Consider the following 8340-nt stretch of genomic DNA (forward strand, 5'->3'; position numbering starts at 1 on the left):
ATCCTCATCTACTCTTGCGCCAGCCTCCATTATGACTGTTACCATCTCATGGCATGGGTCTGGTATTGAGTGTTTATACAAAACCCTTGTTACTTTTAAGGACTATCCAATTTTACATTTTACATAATCTAAGTTTTGTTTTAGAGTGTCTGTTATTAACAAAATATCTTACATATTTTGAATAGTCAAGTTCCAATATTCATATTTGCAGTGAGCAGCAACTTATTCTACAAGAACTTGGACAGAATGGGAGCATCCTCTGGAATAAAGGACACATTTTTCTAAGAGTCATTGATTTCAGTGGAATTACGCATCTAAATACTTTTGAATGTCTGGACCAAAGACACCATACCACTTAAAGACATCAAACTCTGGCCCTAAAACTCATTTGCTGATCTCTATTATTCTGACAGGAGAAAGGTTAAAAATGGCACTGGCAAATTAAGCACTATTTTGGTCTTGTGCATTAGTTACATCCTCATTTATCTTTGTCAAAACCAGAATAATTTCAAAATGTGGTATGCCTGACTCAGCCGGGGAGGGACAAGGGAAATAAATGACTCATGTGAAACTTTTTTATTAGCTCCATTCCCTGTTTCTAACCAGCACCAAGAGACATGGAAAACTGACGAATCTCCACGTACTTTACAGAAGAGCCTGTAAGTAACTTTTTAGGGTTGTGTTTCTAAAAGTGATTTTAGATGTGGAAAATCATTTAACTGCTGTTGGTAGTGATTGACTACTGATTTGATACTGAAATTAGAGTTAGTGATTTGCAGAAGTTGAGGATGTCATAAATGGTAGCAACACGATTCATTTATATGCTTTTTCATGAACATATGCGGTAGGACTGTACATTTATATTTGAGTCAAAATGCAAGTTAACTTTGGGGTTTCCCAACAATTAACAGCCCAGCAAAGTCTCACATATGTCCTTGGAGTTAAGCCATATGTAAGAGCATGAGAGCATCTATTCTTAATATTATCGATAGCAATATTTACGCTACAAAAATTGATTCCCCCCACCCCCTGCCGTCCATTAACAGAAAGATTTCTAATCTGCCCAATGGCATAATCACCTTCTGAGCATCTAAATCAGTCAAGTATCAGACATGCTTACAATGGGGAAATGTACAGGACTAAAGAATAAAGGAAATCCATAATGTCTTACAATGTTTATTATCGTCACAGGGTCAAATACATACAAAAAAAGCTTTATGGGTTCTTGAAAGAACTCATTCAAATACTTCTTTTTTGTCTGTCTTTCTATCTGTATTTATATTACAGTTTTCTTTGTATTCCCATGCTTTTCTATTTTAGTTCTTTATTTATATCCTTAAGATTATGCATTTTAAATTTCTTTCCATTTGCTGTTATGCACCCCAAGTAGGCTTATAATATATGAGGAATATATTGTATGTCAAAGGTCTGACTGAAGTCTGTGGTATCTTTCCATTAACTTCACTGGATATTGGGGTCAAGTTCTAATTTCTCTGAGAAATAGCTCACTTAACAAGCAAACAGAAAGAAGTTTTATCCGACTTCTCTATATTTCATTTTTTTTTCTCTCCATGAAACATCCCTGTATTTCCTGGTGGTACTCCAAGAAAGTAAAATGATTCTCATTATCCAACCCATGAAATAAAACTGCTGAAATGGCTTTAAAAGAATACTTTGGTTTGGATTCCCATCTCCAATCTTTTCCCCTACTATTCTGTCTTCTATGTACATCTTGTTGACTTAAAAGAAGAATAATGCAGGCAATGTAAATACAAAATATAAATGTAGTCTATGATGTAATACTGCAGTGCAAAAGAGACTTCAGTACTAAATGGGATCTCATATGAACAAATAGCCTACATTATTTCTTGGAGTTGTAATAAAATGGGCATTGTGTGAAAATATAAGAATGGAACAAAGATTTATAATTCAGACATTAAAATTGTGAATAATCATAGAATCATAGAAAACTAAGGTTGAAAGGGACCTCGGGAGGTCATCTAGTCCAACCTTCTCTTCAAAGCAGGACCATCCACAACTAGATCATCCCAGCCAAACCTTTGTCTAGCCGGGTCTTAAAAACCTCCAAGGATGGAGCTTCCACCACCTCTCTGTGTAACCTGTTCCAGTGCTTCACTACCCTACCAGTGAGAAAGTTTTTCTCAATATCTAACCTAAATTTCCCTTGCCTCACCTTGAGACCATTTCTCCTTGTTCTGTCATCTGTCACCACTGAAAACAGTATAGCTCTTTTGAACCCCACTTCAAGTAGTTGAAAGCTGCTATTAAGTCCCACCTCAGTCTTCTCTTCTGCCAACTAAATAAACCCAGTTGCCTCAGACTCTTCTCAGAAGTCATGTGCCCCAGCCCCTGAACCATTTTTATTGTCCTCTACTAGACTCTCTCTGATTTGTCCACATCCTTTTTGTAGTGGGAGGCCCAAAACTGGACACACTACTCCAGATGTGTCCTCACCAAGGTAATAATCATCTCAAATCCTTGCCAATACTAGATTTTCTATTGAAATAAAAGCAGTGCAGACTGGATTTATTATATGGGCACATAGCAGAGGGAGATATTGCAAGCTGGCATTACAGCATTACATAGTATTTTTTCAATAGTATTACATAGGTCATGTACAGATCAGGTGGCACTGCAACACAGGTTTAGCTTGAGTTAGGACAGTGCCATATGAAATAAGGACTTCAGAATTTGAACCTGTGCACTTACAAGATGCAATCATGCCTTTTGAATATACTGGCTTATTCATAGTTTGACTTATGATTTGTATTAGACAATCCAAATATTTTGTGGAGACTAATTTACATTATCTGGCAAATTCCATTAATTATCTTGCTGTGCATTTTTATGACGCACAATTCTTCATGCTCCTTTCAAGGTGAAAGCTGGTAAATAAAAAGGTTATGATGAACTCAGAGCAGGGTAGGGAAGCTGTATATCACCAATACAGTACTCACCACAACCTGCACATAGCAAAGTAAAAGTGTTTACAAATATTTCCAGACATGTTTCTATTCGAACGTGACATATAATAGCTAAAAGGGGACAGAATGCAAGAAGCACGCCCTCGGACCTGCAGTCCTCCAGAGAAAGTTGGGGGGTCCTGGACCAGTGGTAAAGCTAGTATTTCTGTGAAGTGGAAGTTTGTTGTTGCTCAGGATCCTGTAGCAGCCAGTGAAAGTGGGCTATAACAAGTAAGTACATCAAACAAGGTTGTTAGAACTGCTGCTAGCACCAGATGCACTGCTGCGGTGGATAAACTGTCTTTGGACTTCTGGTAGTGTGCAGCCATTTCTCACTGAGCTCCAGTAACAGCGGCCAGCATCTGCAGATTGCAATCTAGTCCATTCAAAATTCCTTTCACATGATTCCTGTCTTCCATGTAGGAATGGAATTAGAATAACCATGCTGCTCTTAAAGCACATAGTCCTTACATCTATTGGGCCTCCCAGAAAGAACCTGTAAAAACACAGCACAGATATTAAGTATTTTGCATCAAATCCCCGCTGGCAAAACTCGTGTAAAGAATTCATCACCATAGTTAATTCTCCCAGCACCAAAAGAGGTAGATGATAATTATAATTCCTATTATAAAAAGATAAATTAGAAGGGGAAACTGAGGCACAGACAGACTGAGGCCATGTCTATATTGCATCTTGTGAGGTCCCTTCCAGCCCTAATGTCTATGGAATCTATGAAATTCTTGCCAAGCCTAAGTGAGTACTCCTGCTCCTTGCCTATTCAAGCCCAGCCATTAGGGAAGGGGTCCTGACCTTCTGGGATGCGTGCTCAGGATCCCACTAAGCTTTGTCTAAAGTCTAACTGCTGAATTTGGCCATGCACATAGTACAAGTGAGTGAAACTTGTTTCCTGGCATCAGTCATAGGCTTGGCAGAGAGGCAGTAGAGACATGGCATGCATGTCTTGCATCTGGCAGAAGAAGAATCAGGCTCACCATCAGGATTAGAATCAAGATTTCCTACTTTTGCTCCAACCATGAGATCCCATCTCTCTTAACAATCTAAAGATGTAAAACAAAAAGACATCTAATGGGCAAACTGCTTTCCAGCACTGATCTGTCTGCTCCATGTATAATATTAATGGTTCCCTACATTTTCTTTAGCCCAGCCATTTAACACTGATCTGTTTCTAATTCTGAGCAAAGGTGTCATTTTGTAGCCCCAAGGACAATCAGTTGCTTAAAGGAGTGAATTGCTAGTGCAGTTCCAAATATTTGGCTTCCAAACCTTTTTTATTTAAGTGTCCAGTGTTCACTCTCTATAGAAATCTTGCAATATTGAGGAACTGCTGCCACTGATGACTCTTTATTTTTTGAGCAGGGTAATAGAAGAGTAACACAAATAGCCTCTGAGCAGTTGGGATTCAGTTGATGATCTCAACCATGTGATTTTGGACCTATTGGCTAAGTACAGACAGTAAAAAAGCCCGAGGCTGAATTGATTCAGTCTTTGCAGATTAGTCTAAGCTGCAAAAATTAAACTGAGAAACAACTGGACAGACATTCACTTTTAGTTCAGGAAATGTAGCTACATACTTGCAGTGGCTTAGACCACAAACTGAGGGCCACTACAGCACAGCTCTCTGGTGCATAGCCAGCATGGGCCGTGTGTTTGCTTTCTCTTCCTGTTGCCCCCAGGGTCTCTGGGATTTGAAGTCCAGAAACACAGCTGCAGAACTATGTAGGGTTGCTCATCACTTCCTCTTCCTGCTTCCAGTTACCTCTGGGATTTGTAATTCACAGTGACAGTCAGTAGTAAGTTTAACCCCCCTCCCTGGTCCCATACCCTGCCCTCTACCCCACCCCTTCTCTGTTGAAGCAGACAGCCCAGCTCAGGGCTAGAAAGCATGCTGGAGGACTATGATTTAACTTGAACCAGGAAGGGGTCTGGGACAGAAGTTTCATAAACCAGTTTCACCCAAATCAGTTAAGTCTGATACTACCTGAGATTCAGCCAGGTTTATCTTAAACCAGTTTCAGCCATTTTGAACTGGTTTATGTGTACTGAACCTCTGTTCTGTTACAGGTTTAAACCAGTTTCTAATCACTTAAACCAGTTTATGTGTAACTTCTGTCCATAGCCATTCTGAACAGAATTGGTAAGGCTGAGCTACACAGCTTCAAAAAGCACCTGGGAAGGTATTGTGAAGAAACCCTTTTCAAACTTCTCGGATTGACGGCAAGCATACAGACTTTCTGAGCAACTGTGGAAAGGAGGATCTGATTGTTGCTTGCTCCTTGATCTGCTCACCAACTATCCAAGCAAACATCAGAGACAATCTGCCCCCTAATTGCTGAACTGTAGAACTATCAGTTTTGTAACTCCTGGCAACAGCAGAGCCTTCCTAGAAATTGGACAATCAACGTTTATTTTCAAGGTTTATGCACGGTCCTTAAGCCACCTCTATTCAGACGCTGTGCTTTTCTTGTGCTGGCAGCTTTATTTTATACGTCTCTATTTGTCTTTCCCTCTATCTGTCTTTTTTTAAGAACTTGCCTCATCCAGTTGATCTTGTCTGAGAATCCTTCCAACCTCCTGTGCACATACTGCCACCGACATATTTAAATAGTAACATCAACATTAATAAACAGCAGTGCAAGAGAGTGAACGGGAAATCAGAAAAATGGGATTAGAAATTATGCTTGTATAAAGTGGCTGAGTTAACACTGCAAGAGAAACCTTAATATTTGTTGTTACCTTAATAACCACTTGCCTTAAATGTTGCACTAACATGAGATTTTTTTTAGCATTTCATTTCTCTAATAGTTCCTTAAAGAACCAAAATCCTGAGCTTTTTCAGTACGTAGGGGCAGAGCCTTAACTGGTATATAGTCTGATGAAGTAAATTTGAGTTTACCAGCAGAACTTGTAATCCCGGGTTATGGTTCTGTTTGTGTTGCTGAGTTTATAAATCTCACCCACTTTGTTATTTATTTATTTATCTATTAGATTTATATCCAGCCCCAGTAGAGCTTATAACAAACTCTTGCACTGGAATTGGATTGTAGCAGTCCTCTAGTACTTTAGACCCCAATCTTAACAGGTATGTGAAAGTAATGAAATGTCTTTTGTTAATTCACTGATATGGCCTCTACTCCCTGAAGACCCCAGACTACTTTGCAAATGTTAATTTATAACATTTATCCTATAAGGTAGATATTGTAAATAGCAGTTGCTATTATACTCGTTTTACAAATGGATAAATGGAGCTATTGAATGTAAATGACTACCCCAGGGTCCCAAAGGGTGTGATGCTGCTACCCCAGGCACAGCAATTCCTGATATTCTACATTGCTACAGAAGTTAATCTCCATGAGAGCACTCAGCAGCCTTTAGGATAAGTTCAACACCGGGAAGTTTCAGGCCCAGAGTGAGCCAGTGGCAGAAGCAACCATAGGAGATGAAGACTGAAACACTGCTGGAATCATCCCCTTGCTGGAATTACTTTCAACTCTTACTCGATGCAAAATTGGTAATGCTAAAACCAAATCAGTAACAATAAAGAGAGGAAGAGGAAAACAGTAAAATAAATGCTAAGTGAACTCATAAAATCAAGTGCCAGTAAAATACTGTAAGTATATAAAATACTAGTCTAATTACTGATATCCTGCTGTGTTCCAGTTAAAAAATAGACAATGTAATATCTTCCAGTGGTATTTGTACAGACAAGAGCTTCCTATTACAAGACAAAATTGCAATAGTTTATTTTATGTAATTGGTATCTGATTTATCATAAGATGTTAAAGCACTACTATGCATATAACTTAGTTCTGTACTTGTTGATAATTCTTAATGTAGAGAACATATTGTAAAAGATGGGGAAGGAAAGTATTTTTCCCCAGCAAACAGTAAATCCTACTTTAATGATAAACAAATGCACACACAAAGAGTCACAAAGGAAATAAGATTGTAATAGGTGAGTGTGAACCTCCAAGGGCAGCTATGTATAAGACTCAGTGTGTACTCAGACCAGTACTCTTTAATATATTCATAAACATTCTGGATTCGGGTGTCAGAAATGGACTGGCTAAGTTCACAGATGACACCAAATTATGGAGAAGTGCAGTCACTGTAGCACATAGGCTGGGGATTCAGGCCAACCTGGACAGGCTTGCAACATGGGCAGATCAAAACCTGATGACATTCAACACGGAGAAATGCAAGGTGCTCCACATAGGGAGAAAGAACCCACTTCATACCTATAGGCTCGGCAGTGCTACACTCACTAGCACCACAACCGAAAGAGACTTGAGGGTCATGATTGACCACAAGATGAATATGAGCCACCAATGCGATGCAGCAGGGGGTCGGACTAGATGATCTGCTCAGGTCCCTTCCGACCCTAGAAACTATGAAACTATGAAACTATGATAGCAAATAAAACTCTGGCTTGCATCTATCAATGCATCTCAAGCAAGACCCAAGATGTCATCCTCCCGCTTTACTCGGCCTTGGTGAGGCCGCAGTTGGAGTACTGCATCCAGTCCTGGGCTCCACAGTTTTAAAAGGGCGTGGAGAAGCTTGAGAGAGTCCAGAGGAAAGCCACATGCATGATCAGAGGTCAAGAGAGCAGGCCACATGAGGAGAGGCTGAGAGTGGGACTTTTCAGCCTGGAGAACTGTAGGCTCAGGGAGGGACTTGGTGGTAGCCAATAAGTACATCAGGGGTGTGCATCAGGATCTGGGGGAATGCCTGTTCACCAGAGCGCCCCAAGGGATGACAAGGTCCAATAGTCACAAACTGTTAGAAGACTGTTTTAGAATGGACATAAGAAAAATATTCTTTAGCATCCGAGTCTCCAGAGTCTGGGATAGACTCCCCTCAGGGGTGGTGCAAGCACCTGTTCTGGAAACATTCAAGAAGTGTTTGGATGATTATCTTGCTGGGTTCATCTGACCACAGCTGACTTCCTGCCCTTTGGGCATGAGGCCTGGATCCAATGATCTTGTGAGGTCCCTTCCAGCCCTAACGTCTATGAACACTATTATATCTATGTAGCTATCCCAAGAAAGAATTACGCCTTTGAAAAGGGCAGTTCCTCATATACAGTTGTTCAGCATGGAGGGACAAGGTGAGGTGTACATTGGTACTGATTCAACTGTATTGACTGGTATACTGGTGGGGAGAGAACCATGGTTCAATTCACTCCATTGCTCACATTAGGAAGCAGGACATTTCTGTCCTTCTTTTATGTTATCTTGAACTATTGTCCAGGCAAGCCTAGCAGCTGTACAGAGAAAGGAGCACAGAAATATCTGCTCGCTCGCTCGCTCGCTCGCTCGCGCTCTCTCCCCCCCCC

General features: G+C 40.3%; 1 protein-coding gene across 1 annotated transcript in view; it reads left to right on the forward strand.

The window, feature by feature from the left end:
* The first annotated feature begins 572 nt into the window (after positions 1–572).
* The window catches only part of DCSTAMP (dendrocyte expressed seven transmembrane protein), a 22200-nt gene continuing 14432 nt past the window's right edge, over positions 573–8340 (forward strand). The window contains exon 1 of the mRNA XM_019528054.1: positions 573–659. The gene's annotated coding sequence lies outside the window, so the exon portion shown is untranslated. The remainder of the gene's footprint in view (positions 660–8340) is intronic.

Source organism: Gavialis gangeticus, unplaced genomic scaffold, assembly GCF_001723915.1.
Source record: "Gavialis gangeticus isolate Ggan-Ray unplaced genomic scaffold, GavGan_comp1, whole genome shotgun sequence".
NCBI classification, from domain to species: Eukaryota; Metazoa; Chordata; order Crocodylia; family Gavialidae; genus Gavialis; species Gavialis gangeticus.